Source organism: Pseudorca crassidens, chromosome 2 (assembly GCF_039906515.1).
Source record: "Pseudorca crassidens isolate mPseCra1 chromosome 2, mPseCra1.hap1, whole genome shotgun sequence".
NCBI lineage: Eukaryota > Metazoa > Chordata > Mammalia > Artiodactyla > Delphinidae > Pseudorca > Pseudorca crassidens.
In genome coordinates, this window is record NC_090297.1 from 118,242,180 (window position 1) to 118,260,452 (window position 18,273).

The following is an 18,273-nucleotide window of genomic DNA, read 5'->3' on the forward strand; positions in this document are numbered from 1 at the left end:
GGCACTGTGACGCTTCAAACAAGAAAGATATAAATAATGATATATCCATTTAAAAATTGTTCAAAAGCCAGCCACCTCTAAGAGTGAAAAAGCCCTCACACACACACACAAAAAACGGGAGGGTTCAGGAGAACTTACTAACCGTATGGTGATAAAAACATGGAAATAGTGAACTAACTGTGGCCAACTTTCCATTGCTGAAGAAAATTCGTCAAGAAAAGACAAAACCAGCTGTTTTGAATAACAGCTAAGTCATATGACATCTGGATCTGTCCAGATGATTTCATAAGATACTTTCCAGATCTTGAGTCCATTATTATAGTCACAAGCAGCATGCTGGATTGTGTTCAATCTCTCCCCGACCTTGGCAGAGAAAATTCCAACTCCTAAGTGTGGCAAAACTCCCGTCTCAGGTTATATAACTGGAAGAGTTTGCAAAGCAAGTAGGTTTCGGGTCAAAGAGGCTGTTCCCAGAGAGAAAGTGAAGTGAAACATTGAGGTATTCCCCAGAGAATGTAGCTAATGCCAAAACTAAGCAATTTTTCCTAAAAGGCAATAGACAGTATAGCACAGTGGTTAAGGGCATGAATGTTGAAGTCAAAGTGACCAGATTTATCTTACTACATGTGTGACTTTTGGCAAATTTCTAAGCCTCAGTTTTCTCATCTGTAAATTGGAGATGATAATGGTACCTACCTCAAAAGGTTCTTATGATGATGAAATTAGTTATTATATGTGAAGCACTTATAGTAATGCCTAGCACATTGACAATGCACTCCATAAATGACAGGATGTATTATTTACTATTATTATTATTAATTATTATTATCTTACAGAAAATCCTGTGCCAATGAAGGAACATTTACACACAAAAAAGCCTATAACGTATTATGTAACAGTAGGAAGGAAATTTAGGAAAGAAACAGTAAACATGGTAACATTTGCCCTTAACTAAACCCTATTTTCAGCTCAGTCACTAATTCGCTTGGTGATCTTAAGAAAGTTATTTGAGTTCTCTTGTCTTCGGTGAAAAATAAGAAAAGAGAGAGAGGAAGGAAAGATGGAAGGAAGGAAGGAAGGAAGGAAGGGAGGGAGGGAGGAAGGAAGGAAACAACTTTAGTGAGAAAAGCTCTAATATCTTCTCTAGCTATTATAAACTAAGACTTCAAGATCATCACAGTCAACATCTCGAGAAAATAAAAGAGAAAGCGAGGACCTGAGCTGTGAAACGCCTTGTAAATAGTACCACAGATTCCTTTTCTATTCCGTCCCCCTTCCCAACATCCCATGTTTATCTGTAATTACAATATTCTCCTTCCCATAATTTATAAACTCTCTGATTCACATTAAACTGTTTGTCTTCTTCATTCCCTGTAGATACTCTATCACAAATGTTGTTCTTTCTTCCTAGAAAATTCTTTTAAATGTGCCTTTTCCTCTCCATATCTAAATTTAGCATCTTTCTCCAGGCCTGAGTTACTAGGACATCCCACCTTATCATTTCCTTCTTCCTACTTGAATACATCCTGCACTCACTACCAGAGTACAAACACTTTCCTACTTGCTTGTAATGGCTTTCTATTTACCATGAAGTTTCTCAAACTTGAATATATACCCCAATCACCAGAAGGTCTGGTTAAAACACAGATTTCTCAGCCCCATCCCAGAGTTTCTCATTCAAGAGTTCGGAAGCAGGACCGGAGAATTTATATCTCTGGTCCCAGGACCACACTTCTGAGAACTGCTGATCAACTGATTCAGTTTCAAACATCACTTTCTTGCTTCCAAAGTCCTCCACTTCTAAGCTTATTTCCCTTGGCTCCCCATAACTACTTGTATACCTAGTCCCATTGGCTTCCTCCTTAACCTGCCTCCTGACTGCCACCCATATGACAATTAAAACTATTCTAATGCTCTAGGACCAGAAAAATCTCACTTTTTTCCTGAAACCTCTGTAACTGCAAAAACCTAGAGTGCTTTCTCTCTCCTCTAACATAAGATCCTCTGTTTTGTGATCATATTTAATGGACCTTACAGAGCTTTTAATTTGCCCTACCCTTATTTTAAAAGTAGAAAAATTGAGGTTTGTGTAAATTAGAATATTTTTCGAAGATCTCATACGATGTTATTCTTAGATTTCTAGTAAGTTGCAGAGCAAGGGATAGAATGCTTTCCTTCTGCTGAAGTTACGGACAGCACATTTTCACCCAATTACTCTACTTTCTCGTGAATGCGTGTCTAAGAGTTCCATGTGTATGTACTCCCAGTGAGATAACAAGCCCATTGAGGGTGGGTACCATATTTTACTTCTTTGATCTCCCAGAGAATCTAGAAAATAACTTTAAAGTTGCTTTAACTCCTAGGATGGTATAGAGGATAAAAGTACAGTTCTATACTGCTTTCGTTTATATTCCAACTCTTACTTACTAGTGGAGTGACTTTGGGCAAGTTACTTAAATTCTAAGCTTCCAATTGTCTATGTAAAATAGTGACAATATAGTTCCTACCTCACATATATATTATGGAGCTAAATACGTTAAGGCATTAAAGTGTTTAGAAGAGCAATTAGCACATAGTAAATATTCCTTAAAAGTTACCTATTATTATTACTGTTCTACTGTATTTGTCCTACTATCCTATCACAGCATCTTGCACATGGGTGTTGGGTAATGTTTATTGAATAAATAGAATAGAATAGAACTCAACAAAGATCTTTTTGACTGACATGCGAGATAAGCTCCTTTCAGAAAGTCTCCACCTGGAAATAATGCAACTAATTCTGAAAGCATAGAGGATATACATTTCTGGACAGCACTCCTACAGAGAGACAAAGAAAGCAAATTTGGAGACCTCTGCTGCTGCCTAGCTCAGCTCAGAGTTACATTATAATATCACCAGCCTTGTGCTGCTATTTTAAAATGAAAAAAAAAAAAGTATTGTTTTTCCCAAGCACTGGCTACTCCCTACTCAAGGATTCCCATGGAAATTGAGATAATTCCCATGCTTTTATGGCCTGTCTCTTACATAGTCATCACTCAGAGTAGGTTATTAGGAGTAAGGAAAGAGACAGTGGAGGAACAAGACAGACAGGGTAGAAGTCTTTTTTTCCCTTTGACCTTAAAATCTGTGTCTTATTCAAAATATTGTTGGCAGGATTTCTGGACTTTTTGTAATTCAGTTTGGAAGCCAGATAATGAACAGTGGGAAACTGGTCTTCAAGTTGAGGAAGACAGAAATTTGTGGTTTATTTTGAGCTCCAAAGGTGGAGAGGTCAGAAGGCATTCCCATGAGAGCCTCTCTGAACACTGGTGTGACCCATAGCCTTTGAACATCTCCATCTCATTTGTGTTAAATTATAAAGAAGGACCTTCTAGAATGAAGTTTCTAGTTGTACATGGACTCTAGTTGTTTTATATCTTATAAAAGCAGGAAATAAAGGTGGTAATAAAGGGTATCGGAAAAGAGGGAAAGAAAGAGTAGTAAAGTAAAATTTACCTAAACCTTAATCAACGTGAACATATATTACATCACTTAATAAAACTACAGTTCCCAAAACTTAACGTGTCCGCTGGCAATGAATTTATATAATAGATACAAGTTCGTTGCCTTGAATAATCAGAACACTTGGTCAACATTTATCTTTGCCAAATTATTATGTGTTGAGCAAAATAACGACATAACGATGAAGAATAAGAGGACCTTTACTTGTCTGAAGTACAGAATTATATTTCAAACCATTTCTTCTCTCCCTCTCTTAACATAATGTAACAATACCTTATTATTCTCAAGATTTCTATTTTCAAGAATTATCTGCTTATTGCTTCATAAATTCACTTATCCATTCACTTATCAGACTCTAATAGCGCAACCACTGTTTGTCAGGCACTGTACCAGATAGTATGGAGCGTGCTTTACAAAATTAATAAGAGATTGTTCCAGACCTCAAGTAGTTCCCATTTTATAAAGAAGATATATATACAGTTGTCACTCAGTATACTCAGAAGGTTGGTTCCAGGACCCCTACTCCCCACAGATATAAAAATCTGCAAATGCTCAAACATTTTATTTTCATATAAAATGGTGTAGTACTTGCATATAACCTACACACATCCTCCTATGTACTTTAAATCATCTCTAGATTACGTATACTACCTAATACAATATGCATGCCATGTAAATAGTTGTAAATACAATGTGAATGCTATCAAAATTGTTGCCAGCACTTAGCAGATCCAAGTTTTGCTTTTTGGAGCTTTCTGGATTTTTTTTCGCATGCCTTTGATCCCTGGTTGGTTGAATCTGCAGAACACCCCGGGACGACGGGTCAACTACATACATAGTTTTCTTTGGATGTAGCTATGACAGATAGGATGAGTCCCAGGTTTGAAATTGGCACCCCAGAACTCAGGCATGTGGAGTGTATTGTCTGACCTTGGGCTGGATATTTAACTTATCTGTGCTTCTTTATCGGTAAAATAGTAATGTTGAAAACATCTACCTTGCAGGGTTAGACTAAGAATTAAATTAGATAATGTCAAATACCTAACCGAAGTTGAATCTGAGGGAAGTTGGTTAAGAAGTGATAAGAAATACAGGGACGATGAAAAAATTCTGTGAGAGTTCAAGGGATGCATTGTTAGCTTCTCCATGAAGGAGAAAAGAGAAGGCTTCTCGGAAGGGTTGAGATTTGGGGATGTATGATTTGGTTGGAATCCTGTGTGCGCAGGGAGGAGAGGGTATTGGTTGGATCCCAAAGCAGCTGCTCTCTTCCTGTCTTTCTCCCAGCTCCCCAGGGATCCTTCCAAAAGTTTAATATGGAAGTCCCCATCTTCCTAATATGTTTTCTAAAAATTCCAAAGATGCTTTCAAGGTCCATGCATATGTCACAGGTCAATGCATATGTCATTGCATTCCATGCAATGCTGGAAACTTCTCTCCAGCATTCTTATAGCATTCTCTCATGTTTCTCCCAATGAGCAATGAATTCTGACCTGTGGCACTCACACATCAAGGCTTGGTGAACAGGGATTCTTCCAATTGTGTGGTTATTGGGATAGGAGTTACTAAGTTAGAAGTCTGGGTTCTGGGTGGGGACAGGGTCCAAGAACCAAGCAGATGGTCACCTAGCTGCTGTGCTGCAAGAAAGATGCAAAGCAGCTGTCTTTGAACTGAGCTCTCTCCTCTAGATTGAACACATAGCAATCTTAGACAAATGCAAATGTAACTTTATGTATTGCAGATGCAAATCACAGCTGATAGGAGACCGTCAGCTATAAAATGGAACAAGAGAAAAAAGACCTGAGAGTTTGGGGAAGCAGGCCCAGAGAGCGTGCTAGGGACGTCCCACAGAAAAAAGAAGGAAAGAATAATGGCTTCTATAGGGCAAGTATCTAGTTAACCCTTTGAGGTGTAGCCTGCACCTGAGAAATTTTCAATTAAGATGACAGAAGAATGGTCTGCAGAGCATAGAAACAGGCATAGAAGGAGAGGGGGAGCGAGTCACATGACAGAAGTTTCATTCTCATGTCTCCCTCGGTGGTAGGCTAAATAATAACTCCCCAAGATGTCCGCATTCTAATCCCTGGGACATGTGGATATGTTGCCTTATGTGGCAAAAGGAATTTTGCAGATGTGATAAAGTTAAGGCTCTTTAGGTAGAGATATTATTCTGGATTATCTGGGTGGGCCCAGTGTAATCACAAGGGTCCTTGTAAGGGGAAGGCAAGAGGGTCAGAGTCTGAAAGCAATGTGTCAGTGGAAGCAGACTGAGAGAGATTGGAAGAAGCTACACTGCCGGCTTTGAAGGTCAAGGATAGAACCACGAGACAAGGAATGTAGCTGTCTTCCAGATGTCAGACCAAGCAAGAAAATGACTCCTTCCCTAGACCCGCCAGAAAGAATGTAGCCCTAGGACCCATTTTAGACTTCTACTTTCCGGAACTATATGAGAATAAATATGCATTGTTTTAAGCCATTAAGCTTCTGGCAGTTGTTACAGCAGCAACAGGAACCAAATATATCCTCTCTTAGCTTCCGTTTTTCAGACTTGATTCACTACAGAAAATAGACTTAAGGCAGTCAGACTGTCTTCTCATCCCCATTCTACTTTTCTATTTTCAGTTAACAGCTAATCTCAATTCTTTTCACCTTTACTGAATGGTCTATATTTCAGCATTTAGCTTTCTGAATTTCCTCCCTAGACCAGCTATTCTTTTCTAATCTTTCTCCTTCTCTCCTAGCCCCAGGAGCTCAAGCCAGACACAGCACCCTATAGGCTTCGGTTTCATGGCATAGCTAGCTAGGAGTTCTTCCCTAGAGTCCTGTATTTTGCAGTTACAGTTGGGTTTTTTTTTATTTTTAAATCAAATTAATTTAGTAACTATAAAACTATCAGGAAAGTCAGGATAAGGTGTTCTGACTTGACATTACCTAAGAATTCCTAACGGAGCAGACCTGAGTTCAGAGGAAAAAACTCATTACCTACTCCTAAAAAGAATATCCCCCCTAGGCTACCAAATTCTATCAATAGTCCATTTATTCCATCAACACCCAGGCTCAGAGGGGTTATCTGTGATCCCCCTTCTCTCCTGCTTCCTGTCACCTATTTTTCTCATTTGCTTTCTAATGTTCCACGCAATGGGCCCTTCCATTTGAGTCCCACTTCTATATGTCCTGTTTAGCTCTGTAGGGAGATGAAGGTAGTTTAGGATGCTTTCCAGTTCCCTGCTCTGGCCCCATTCTGAGACATGGCTGCAAGCGTATCCCAACATGAAAATAACTGAGAAACATCACACACTTAGAAAAAGTACATGTTCCCCAGCTAACTAAATGGTTTACTCAACCCATATAATGCATAACCCTATTTAGTGTTTATAACAACCCTGAGGGAGGTATAAATGTTATTCCCATCTTGCAGATGGGAAAACTGAGTCACAGAGAAATTAGGTGATTTGCCCAAAAATCATCCAGTAAATGACAGTGGTAGGAGTCACACCCAATCTCACTTCAGCTCCTGAGCTCTTAATTACTAGGCAACACCTCTCTCATGTGTTCAGATATTGTAATTGGCAGTTGTAGGCATCTGGTAAATAGAAATTTTGTTCCAAATCATTTTTTTTCTTAAAGACTACTGTTTGTTTCCTAATCAAAACCTTTTGAAAGATGGTGTCTATGGAAGAATAAATATCTTAAAAGTGAAGACACAAAATTCATAAATTAAAGTTCATCAGATAAAATAAAATGAAGGTGATATGGAAATCCAGAGACCTTGAATTATTTCCAACTCTAACTAGCTATGTGGTCTTGGACAAGTCACCAAACAGTTTGGACATGTTTTCTCATCTATAAGAGAAGGAATTTGTCTGTGACACTGATCCTGTTCTCATTCTGTGATTCTAAGCTGGTCACCTTAGAGAAGGGGAAAAAAAAATCACATCCCATCTCAAGGGGCAGAATCTATGATTTCGAGTCACCAGACCTTTATCGTGTGTATGTGTGTGATCAGAATTGTGCTAGGTACTCAATTCTACACTGTCACAATTGTCAATTGTCTTTGCTAATCTTGTCTTTTTCATGCTCTTAAACTGGTATCCATTTAATAAAATATTAAAATAAGTAGCTAATGAGAGTTACATATTCCTTTCCCTCAGCTGCAGTCCAGCCATCTGCACTCACATTTCCGCATAATTGCAAACATCAAGGCCCTATCTGAACCAGGAAGGGAGACAAAGGTTAAATTATTCTTAGAGGATCTGGAAGATAAATGTTAGAGGGCAATTAAAATTTTTTAAAGGCTTTTTGAACTATCAAATTACAATTTTGAGAAAATCTCAACTTACAGAAAGTTTTTTTCTTCACTGTTGCCTACTAAAGGAAAAGTGTAAAATTCAACCTGTGAAGGGAGGAAAAAAAATCCCCACTGATCTACATTCATCTATATGAAAAAAAAATTGCTTCCTCCTAGCCAGCTCAGACACTTTCAAGCTGTCTGTGTGAATCTCTGATTTCAACAAACAGTCCATCTTTTTTCCAAGTCATAAAAAATATCAGGTGTGTGTGTGTGTGTACATGTGCACATGCATGCATGTGTGTGTGTTCAAGTGACATACTGTTTTAGACTTGGGGGATTCAGCAACAAAGTCCAATACTCTGAAGGCTTGTTATTCAGAAAGCACCAGACCTTAGATAGGGGGCTCTCCTGGGAAAGTCTTCAGTGTGACCTGCACTGTTGACCTTATCCTAAAGTGCACAGGTCATTCAGTCCCATGTTCCTGTAGACCCAGGTATCTCTTGTAAACTATTACTTAAAATGTTACCAAAATACAACAAACTACCTTGTTAATGAGACATCTTGATTCTTTCTAAACTTCCTGAATCCCCACAGACAAGTGCCTCATCAAGAAACAGATGGTTTGCACAAAAAAATATCAAAAAGTAGTAGCTTGACAAAAACAGCTCCACGCACTTCAGTACCAATAATGAGCACTTACACAGAAGAGCACTTCACATGTTTTTCAGGTTTTACTTCATGTTTCATATCTTCCTCAGACTCTAATATGATAGTTCCCACAACTTTCTAGAATGTAAAATTTAGGAATCTGAGTGACATTTTGTCCAGATGGGTTAGGAATTGTCTTGAGAAGTGTCTGGGGAAGCAGTTGGAAAAGAGAAAGGAAAGCATGTAGAATACAGAATAATGGTCTTAGCCTTATTTGCTATTTGTGAAGCCAGCTGATTATCAAGTATCTACTGTCCAAAGTGTTCAAAGACTGCTTAGCTGAATCTTTTCAACCCTGAAATATTTCCTTTTTGAAGGAGAAAAAAAATGTCAGGGCAAGGTATTTTATCTCAGCATGGCAACTGAATAGAATGCTTTGCAGAGAAATACCTTGCCTGGACTTTCCAGGAGAACGATGGTCAGGGTGAGTAAGCTCGAAGTCGCGTGTGCATTAGTTGGGTTGGTTGTGCATATATCCTATGATTAGGCTGGCCACATCTACAGATTTTCTAGGAAAGACCCAATTTCTAATGCCTGGTCTAGAGGCAGGCTATATGTCCTCATTCTAGTCAGAAATTGCAGTCACTGTGCATATTTGTGTCTGACATGGATTCATGTATTCAGAGGCAGTCTTCATGCCACTTGAGGAATTGTCTATACTCCAGTATCTACTCAACTGGTAGATGAAAATTGGTTAATTATGTAAAAGCCTAGAAACCCCAATTCACCCTTCTTATTCCAGCCTCAAGGATGGAAACTCTTTCACTGTTAAGTTGATGGATGTGTCTCCTTCTGGGCAGCATTCAGAAGGGCATGAGCGGACCACAGTTTCCACTGACTGAAGAAACACGGGACCTAGTGTGAAAGCAGTCAAGGCGGGCACTGCACACCCAAGGTGAGGCGTGTCTGTGTCCTTATTTCACTTTTCCTCCCTGCCCCCAAGGAAGTTATACTCTTGAGATAAGAGAGAACTAAATTAACTGTAAACAAAATACATTGACCCTTGAACAACAACAGGGGTTTGACCGGCACAGGTCCACTTCTATGTGGATTTTTTCAATAGTAAATACTACAGTACTACACCATTCAGCAGATGCAGAACCATGGATACGAAGGAGCCAGTGGATTTTCCATTCCAAGGAGGGTTGGTCCCCCAACGTCCCGAGTTGTTCAAGGGTCAATTGTACAAGAATCATAGACTGTTATAATCCATGATCTTTGAACCTAATTCACCCTCGAATTTTACAAGAAACTGAAACCATCTGTTCCTTTCATGGAATTTGCCAAAATAAAGAGTCACCTTCCACTACTTATAAATATATGTTTTTCACAAACTGGGAGTTTATTCTGAATTTCATACAAGCATTTTTAAGACATATAGGGTACTGAATTTAGTCCATTGAGATCCTAAGTGACTGGAAGAATATTTCACACTTTTAATCACTGTTTTCAAGCTACATCCAGAAGTTAGTTTCTGGGCCTTCCTGTAGGACTTGGGAAGAGCTGGAAAATTAAAATAAAAATACAATCTTTCTTCAGAGTACATGGTGTCCAAATCAAGAACAATGAAGTAGTGGAGCTAGAAGGAGTGAAGAGGATCATATAATTGATTTCTCACCTTTTACAAATACAGTAATGAGGCCTGGGGAGGGAACTGACTCATAACTCACCCTCTGCTATTTAGTAGAAGCCAAGTTTACAGCTCAGGACCCTGGATTCCCCACCCACATGTTACATAGCCTTTTATACTTAAATCTAAAAATTCTGTGTTCTACAAATAAATTGCAAGGAAAAAAGAAATAAAAGACCGGAAGCCCATTGATTAGGAAAGATATAAGAGGCTCTGGACCAATCGCAGTGTGTGACCCTGGGGTTTATGTGGTGTTGGTGCCTGGGTGGTGACTTGGGGTTACTCTTTCAGTTGTTTTTTTTTTTTTTTTTTTTTTTTTTGCGGTACGCGGGCCTCTCACTGTTGCGGCCTCTTCCGTTGCGGAGCACAGGCTCCGGACGCGCAGGCTCAGCGGCCGTGGCTCACGGGCCCAGCCGCTCCGCGGCAAGTGGGATCTTCCCGGACCGGGGCACGAACCCGCGTCCCCTGCATCAGCAGGGGGACTCTCAACCACTGCGCCAACAGGGAAGCCCTCCTCTTTCAGTTTTAAAAGAATAGGGTGATTGCATGTGAATCTGTTCAACAGTGCCTCAGGGAAGACGGCTTAGTCTCCTCAACTGTTGTGAAGTAAAAAAGCAGAAAAAGGATCTGTGCCCCAGCGGCTTCCAGCTCCAGGCATGGTGTGCGCTGCACACAGTAGGATCTTAGTAAACATGATTTGATGTGGAGGAGCCGGTGGTTCTGCAGTCACTTAAGGGATGTGAAAGGTGGGTGAAAGGGCACTGGAGACAAACCCCTCAGGTCATCTTGTTTATGAACCGTGGATGCCTCACCACACTCTACCAAGCAGCTCCAAATTAAGATGGCTAAAGTGCCCCCACCAGATAGAAGGCACTGGTCTCTCAGTCTTTCTGGGACCTTAAAGTGCTTTTGCAATAAGTGCTTTTCCATAACTAGAGCCCAATTAATTGTAGAAAGAAGTAGAAATTGCATCTTTGGGACTGGTTATGTTCTTATCAGTCTAATAATAAAATTTAACAGTAGTACAAAAAAAAAAAATGTGTGACCCTCATTTGGACCCTGAGGGGTCAAACAATCCAACTGCAAAAAGGTCATTGAGGATATTTGGACGCTTACTGACTATTTAAGGATATTAAAGAATTGTTAATCTTTCAGTCTAATCGTGGTTTTTAATGTCTTTTAATGTTTTGTAAAGAGCTTTTAAACGGGATACTTGCTGAAAGAATTATGGGCAAAATCGTAAAAATACTGTATTATTATACAAACTCATCATTATTATTATTTTTTTAATGAGGCTATGATGAGGAAGGAGGAAAAGAAATAAGCTTTATGAAAAGCCGTGGCTCAGGGTTTCCACCGCCTCTCCCACCACCTCTGCTGCCTCAGAACCTGCCGCCGCTGCAGCTGCTGCCGCTGCCTCCTTCTCTGGCCTCTCCGCCACCTCCACAGGACCCAGGCCCTCTGTCCTTGAGAGGAAGCCGTATTCGGTCTCCCTCGCGGGCCCGGGGGCGCAGCCATGACAGACAGCGGGGGAGGTGGAGGCACCGGCATGGTGGGTGGCGGCCCCACCCACCCGGCCTCACTGCCTCCTGGAGACCCGCAGCTCATAGCGCTCATCCTGGAGCAGCTCAAGAGCCGGGGCCTGATTGACAGATTTCGCCGGGGCTGCCTGGCCGACGTGGACACCAAGCCAGCTTACCAAAACCTGAGGCAGAATGTGGATAATTTTGTGTCAACACATCTGGAGAAGCAGGAATGGAATCCTACGATGAACAAAAGCCAATTGCGAAGTGGTCTGAGGCAGAGTGTGGTATAGTCAGGGATGTTGGAAGCTGGAGTGGACAGAATTATTTACCAGATGGTGGATCCCAAGCTAAACCACATCTTCAGGCCACAGACAGAACGAGCAATTCATGAGTTCCTGGCAGCCCAGAGAAAAGAAGCTGTGCCAGCACCCCCTGCAGAGCCTGAAAGCCAGGACCCTCCAGCCCCATCCCAGGATGCTTCCTAAGAATAGACCTGACACATTTTGGAAGCTCCATTGAATTAATGGTGAAGAATTGGATTCAGTTACATAAGAGTACAACTTCAGAATGAAGACAGGCCAAGGTCATCACTGACTTCAAGATGCAACGTTGACTGTGAGGCGGTGTCCAGATAAATTAGGGAGCAAGTGGGCCAGTAGGAAAGTTGACCATGTGGGCCCCCATATTGTGCTGCCATCTGGGCAGCCTGTCCAAGGGGATGACCCCCAGTAGACACTACAGATATATTAAGAAACACTACCTCAACTCGGGGTTGTCCTGAAACGAACCTTTGTACTTGAACTTAGAAACTGTGTGTGAATTTTAGGGTTTGTGCGTGGGGATAAGCAAAAGCTATAATGAAGGAACATAACCAGTCCCAAAGATGCAATTTCAAAGAATGACACTAAAGGTTCGCCAGGAGTAAACATTAGACAATGCTTATTTGATACTCTTTCTCAGAGTTGTACAAGTCATTAGCAGCAAATAGCTTTAAGATCTTTGTGACCCTCTTGTGCATGACTCTTTGTATCTTCCATTTCCTCTCCCCTGTAAGGTGTCAAAACATGGGACCTTAGAATGCATGAGAAAATGTAGACTTAGATGTACGGAAAAAACATTTGCAGGCTCTCTGTCCAAGGCTTCTTCCTATCCTACAAGGGCTAGTGAGTCTTGGGTGTGTTTATTTTATTCTCATGTTTGTGTTTTTTAGAAGGTGAATAATTAATAAGTGGCTTAAGTTTTGTAATTAAATCATTTGATACTCTGGGGGAAAAAAAAGCCGTGGCACATAAGTGAAATTTAAATGTTGTTTTTCTGACTACCTATAAAGATGGAAAGAAGGATGGAAGGAAATTAAGTATTTAATAAGGGTCTGCCTACTAAAAACTAGTTACCTTATATACATTATTTCATTTATTTTTTATAGCATCTCTCCCCAACAAGATAAATATCCTCATTTATGGATAAGGAATGAAAGCCAGAGAGGTTTAGTTTCTGGAGTTTATACAACTAAGGAAGTAATAGAGGTGCAGTTACCACCTCCATGTTTTTTTCACTCCACTACATTGCTGATGTTAAGGTAGGGGATAGACTGTGAACTTACATCCTTCCTTACTCTGGGTTTTCTTTAATATCCCTAAAATGTGTAACCTTAGGAGTTACTTTCTCAGTGAAAAACAATCAGGCTTTCACTGTCTTTATCCTCTGGGTGACTCAGGCTTTAAAATAGAGGGCAGGTTTAATGTTATCTGAGACTCCATTCGAATGAACTTTAAAGGAAGAAAGAGATAGGAACCTGTTGTCTTCTGGCCTCCAGCCACATTCTGGTTCCTGTTACTAATGATTGATCCTGACTGAACTAATTAAAGTTTAGTTCCTTTGCTTTCTGGCCAGCAGGACAGACAAAAGCCATTAACACACAACCCCAGAAATATAAACTCCCTCCCTAGATAGCATCTATCCCATAATAGTGTGTAGTCCTTGTTAAAGAAGGAGAAACAAATTAGATAACCTTTCAGGTTAGCTTTCCAAACTTAAGATTCTGGGATCTAAAAGCGTTTTGAATTGATATCTGGTGTTTCAACATAGCTCAGAGTAAATGAAAGAAAAAATAGGAAGAGGCAACAGAATACAGAATGTAATTCATTAAAGAAGCTGGGACAGTACTGCATGAGAAATAGCCAAAGTGATATAATGTCATGAGGTTCATCTTGCATTAGAAGCAAAAGAAGACTCACCTCTTTAACTAGGTTTTCCTGATGAAATTATAGAAAAGCTTTCTTCCTCTCCCAGTCTCTTCCACTCTGCCCCCCAAACAGGAAGCCCTCTTTATTTTACAACATACACTCTTTATCCTATTGTAGCATAAAAAAGTCATTGCTCTTGTCCTTCCCAATCCCTTTGGAAGCAGAGAAAGCACCAGGACAACCTGGAAGCAGGTCTGTCTCCACTTGCTATAATAAATATTTGTGCATTCTTTTGACAAAGTATTTAAGTGCCTACTACGTGCCAAGTACAGATTGTCTTTTTAGTCATTGAAGTCTTCAGACAAAAGGGGGGAAAATCTTCTTCATGAACAGATCTTTTCAATCCTCACAGTTGGTGTGGACAGGCACTGGACAAGTTCCAAGGAAACAGTATGCAGGTCGAGGTGCATGAGAGGTTAACTGTAGCTGGAAATCCAAAGTTCCCTCCTTGCTTGCATGAGAGAGACAATACAGACTGCACAAAGATGTCATAACATCAATCCCCTCTCACCTCCCAGCCTTTGCACATGCAGACGTGCCCCTTGGCCTGGGATGACTTCCTTCTCTTTCCTCTTCCTCTCTGGACCTGACCAACTCCTCAGTCCTTTCAGGCTTAGTTCATAAACCTTAGGCATCATCCCCTGTGACTTCTTAGTTTTCCATAGCTACCCAAAGCTCTATGAGCTCCCCACCCATTCCCCCCACTTTTGTGCTTCTTAGCACTTGGAGCATTTATTCCTCTATAGTGGATCTCAACACAGAGGGCTACTTACTTCTTATTTATCTCCTTACGTGGACTGAAATTTCCCTGAGAGTTCTTTCACCCTTATGCTTAAGGCAAGTATGGAGGTTGGAAAGGCAATCCAGAGGAACAATAGAAATTGTTTCATCAGTAAGAATTGAAACAAAGTTTTTCTTAGGAACATCCCCTTGCTATTTTATTAAATAGTTTATTCACTTCCTTAAGATTGCAGGGTTTCACTGAAATATTTGCAATTATGTCACAAGACTCTCTATCAGCAATAGCAAGCTTCAAATTCATACTTGTTCCCAGAAAGCATGATCCCAAACTCTACTATCTCTTTAGGCTTCTTTGATGATCCTGTGTCCGTTCTGATTCATTTATCACTTATTCACGTTCATTGCTACAGTCTTTAATTCACTAGGTGCTTATCTTTTCTCTATAATTGGTCCAAGGTTGTGCTCATGCCTTTGGAAAAAGCTGTATTTACTTAATCCTGTGGACTCAGGAGCCTTGACCCACTCTATTTGTTGTTTCTGTGTGGCTTGACAACCTTACAAGATTAGTTGATTATGTACTTTTCTACTCTAAATTATCCATACTTAGACCCACATAAATTGAAGAAGATGGGGAAAAATTGAATGTTTAGTAAAATGATAATAAACAACAAAACAAAACATCACTTTCCCCATTTACTTTCTATAGCTCCTGAAATTCCCAACATTGCCACACACTTGAGGTGGCCAGAAGCCCCTGTGTGAACTATGGATTAAACACATTCCACAACTAGCAGCCTTTATAATCTTAAACAGAAATCAGATGTAGGTCAGATATCTATAGAAGAGTTTGTGACGCTTTATTAACAGCTCAGGGAAAATTCTTTGTCCGTAGCTGTCTTCATTACTCCTTTACTCCCCTTTTTTAGTTTATTAGAGACTGTAAATTTGGTATCAGGAGTGGTCAACCCCGATGGACAAAAACAATAATAATTACACTGGTTGCTTTATATAATGGTGACAGCTTTTGGGGAATCACAATGATAACACTCTTTGTTTCAGAAGACTTCCATCTTTTTCCAAAGAGCAATATTTACTTTAAAAATTAAACTTGTTCAGAGAAATTCAAGACACTTAAAATAAAATGAATTTTTTAAAAGAAGCCTAAAATTCATAGCGGAAAATCACTGGTAAAAATAAGACTTTCAATTGACTCAACTCTTTCCTTTTCCATTGACTCTAAGATTCCCACCCATACAGCACATGTTTCAATAGGCTAGAAGGTAAAAATTGTGGGGTGGGGGCCATTTATTGCCCAAATATTTGGATTATTGGTCTCTTTAAATATATAAAAAATGTGAGGTCAACTTTGAGTTTTAATGAGCAATAGTCTTAAAAATATAAATAAATAGTAAAACAATAGTTTCTACAAATACGTCAAAGTTGACTCTGGCTTAATGCTTCCGTAAACATTGAGAAAGGACTATTTTCCAAAGCTCCTCTTACATGAAGTAAATGTTGCTTTCTTGGAAGTCAGATTCTCACTGAGTAGATTGCTTCTGCCACAGCCATGATTTCAACACAGGGTTGAATTCTTGACGATTTTCATTAATTGGCTCCCAAACTTTTAGAGAGAAATAAATTAGGAAAAATTTTCCTTTACTTGCATCTCTCGCTAGTCACTGAAACCAGGTGTATTTCACTTTATTTAAACTATGTTGTGATTAGAAAGGATGTTAGAGAACAGCTAATCCAACTTTCATTTACTAAATAAGAAAATAAAATCCCAGGACAGTGAAATCACTTGCTCATGGACACAAATTAGTTAATGAGAAAACTAAGTCTGTTCTTTACTCCGTAACCAGTATTCTTTCCACTATGAATAGAGCCAAGGAAGGCAGGTTTGGAAGGATTTATTCAAGTATCATTTTTCCCTTAGAGTGGACAGTTTTAGGTTCTTTCCATGAGAGTGTGCTAACAGCTCCCTAGCTCTACAATTCCACTTCTCCAAATCACTCATTACAGTTATTGGAAATATGACTATATTTGCAATGGTAACAGATCATGAAAAAAATGTAATAGGACACAATAATCACAGGATTCTACCATATGCCTTAAAAGTTTCAGGCAATCTACGCAAAAAAGCTTGCTCCTTGGTCAGTCTATAATATACTGTGTGAACATTAGTTATATCCTGGAGCAGAAGAATTTACTGTGAATTAAAAGATTTGTAAAGTGAATCAATAGCAATGTTGGTAGTGAATTAGTGAATCAGATATGAAACAGTTATAGGAATCAATGAAAGAAATGTGCACTCCATGTGCCTCAGTAAACATTATGCATATTTACAAAAACAAATCGGGCAATATTAGTAACAATGCCAAACTTTCAACAAATATTTATTGCTTTTTCACTAAATGCCAAGCAGTGGGTCATAGGATCACAAAATGACTGGCAGACCGACGTTAACAATCATTCTGAGGCAATAGTTCACTAATTAACAAGGTTAAGATTTACCCATTACATGAAAGTACATGATTTCAAACAATAAGTGGGCTAAAGACATGTGTTAAAATTGTTGTAAAAGTCAAATCTGCAATTCTCAGAGTTGTAAAAATGGAAATGGAAAAAATTATGCATCGTCATGTTCAAGGAATTGCCTTTCACCCCTGTATTCCCCCTGTTTCTCAGGCTTTCTCTAGGGGGAAAGATAGGCTGATAAACAGTACCCAGCACTGAAACCTGTCTTCCCCCCTGAGGATGGTCCAATGGCCAATATTGCCCACCTAGTTACAATCTAGTCCTAGTCTAGTTACTTAAGTCCTACTTTACTTTTTTAAAAAATATACACATCTTTCAAAAGTAATCTGTGCTTTTTTTTTTTTTTTTTTTAATCTGTGCTTTTGACAGCACAAAGTGAGAGAGGTCTTTATTTCCGGTCACTAGACAGTATTGTTGGAGACAAATTCCTTTGCTAGGATGTTATCTCTTTAAAAATTATTTTGAGATTATTTCTAGGGTCGAAGTCATCAAAAAGAAAACCTGAACTTGTAAGAGACAGAAGTACAGATCCATTGAACAACACAACCTTCTTAGGCAAACATTGACAGTGCCTTTAGGGATGAAGTTAGGCTGTACGAGGATCACCTTTATTTCCTTTAAATAACGTAGGATCAAACAAAATTTAATCAAATTCATTCTTAAGAACTAAGAAGAGGAGAAATATCCCTAATTCTCTGCATCAGGTAGGATTTCTGGGTTAAATTTTCTAACAAGTCAGATATTTGTTCTCCTCCTGTTTACTTAGTCTAGATACTTAGGATTCCCTCCAGAACATTGTCCAGTCTGAAGACAACCACAGAGCCTCAAAGATGCTCCTCTGTATCTAAAGAACAATGATAGCTAATAAATAATCTCTATGTCCCAAGGGCTGTCTTCCGTCCAGCAATCCAGCCCCTTCCATCTGATGGTATCCAGATACAAAGAACAATGAGAAGTCCTCTCTGCCTCATTGCAAATCTCGGTCTTCCTTTCTTATTCCATGTACATTAATAAAGGTTAACATTTACACATTTCTCATATGTGCCAGACAGTGTTCTGAGCATTTCACATACAGTAATTCAATCCTCATAACCA

The 18,273-nt window shown here is 39.5% G+C and overlaps 1 protein-coding gene across 2 annotated transcripts in view; it reads right to left on the reverse strand.

The window, feature by feature from the left end:
• The window catches only part of RGS5 (regulator of G protein signaling 5), an 85,400-nt gene that overhangs the window by 33,945 nt on the left and 33,182 nt on the right, over nucleotides 1–18,273 (reverse strand). The window lies entirely within an intron of this gene.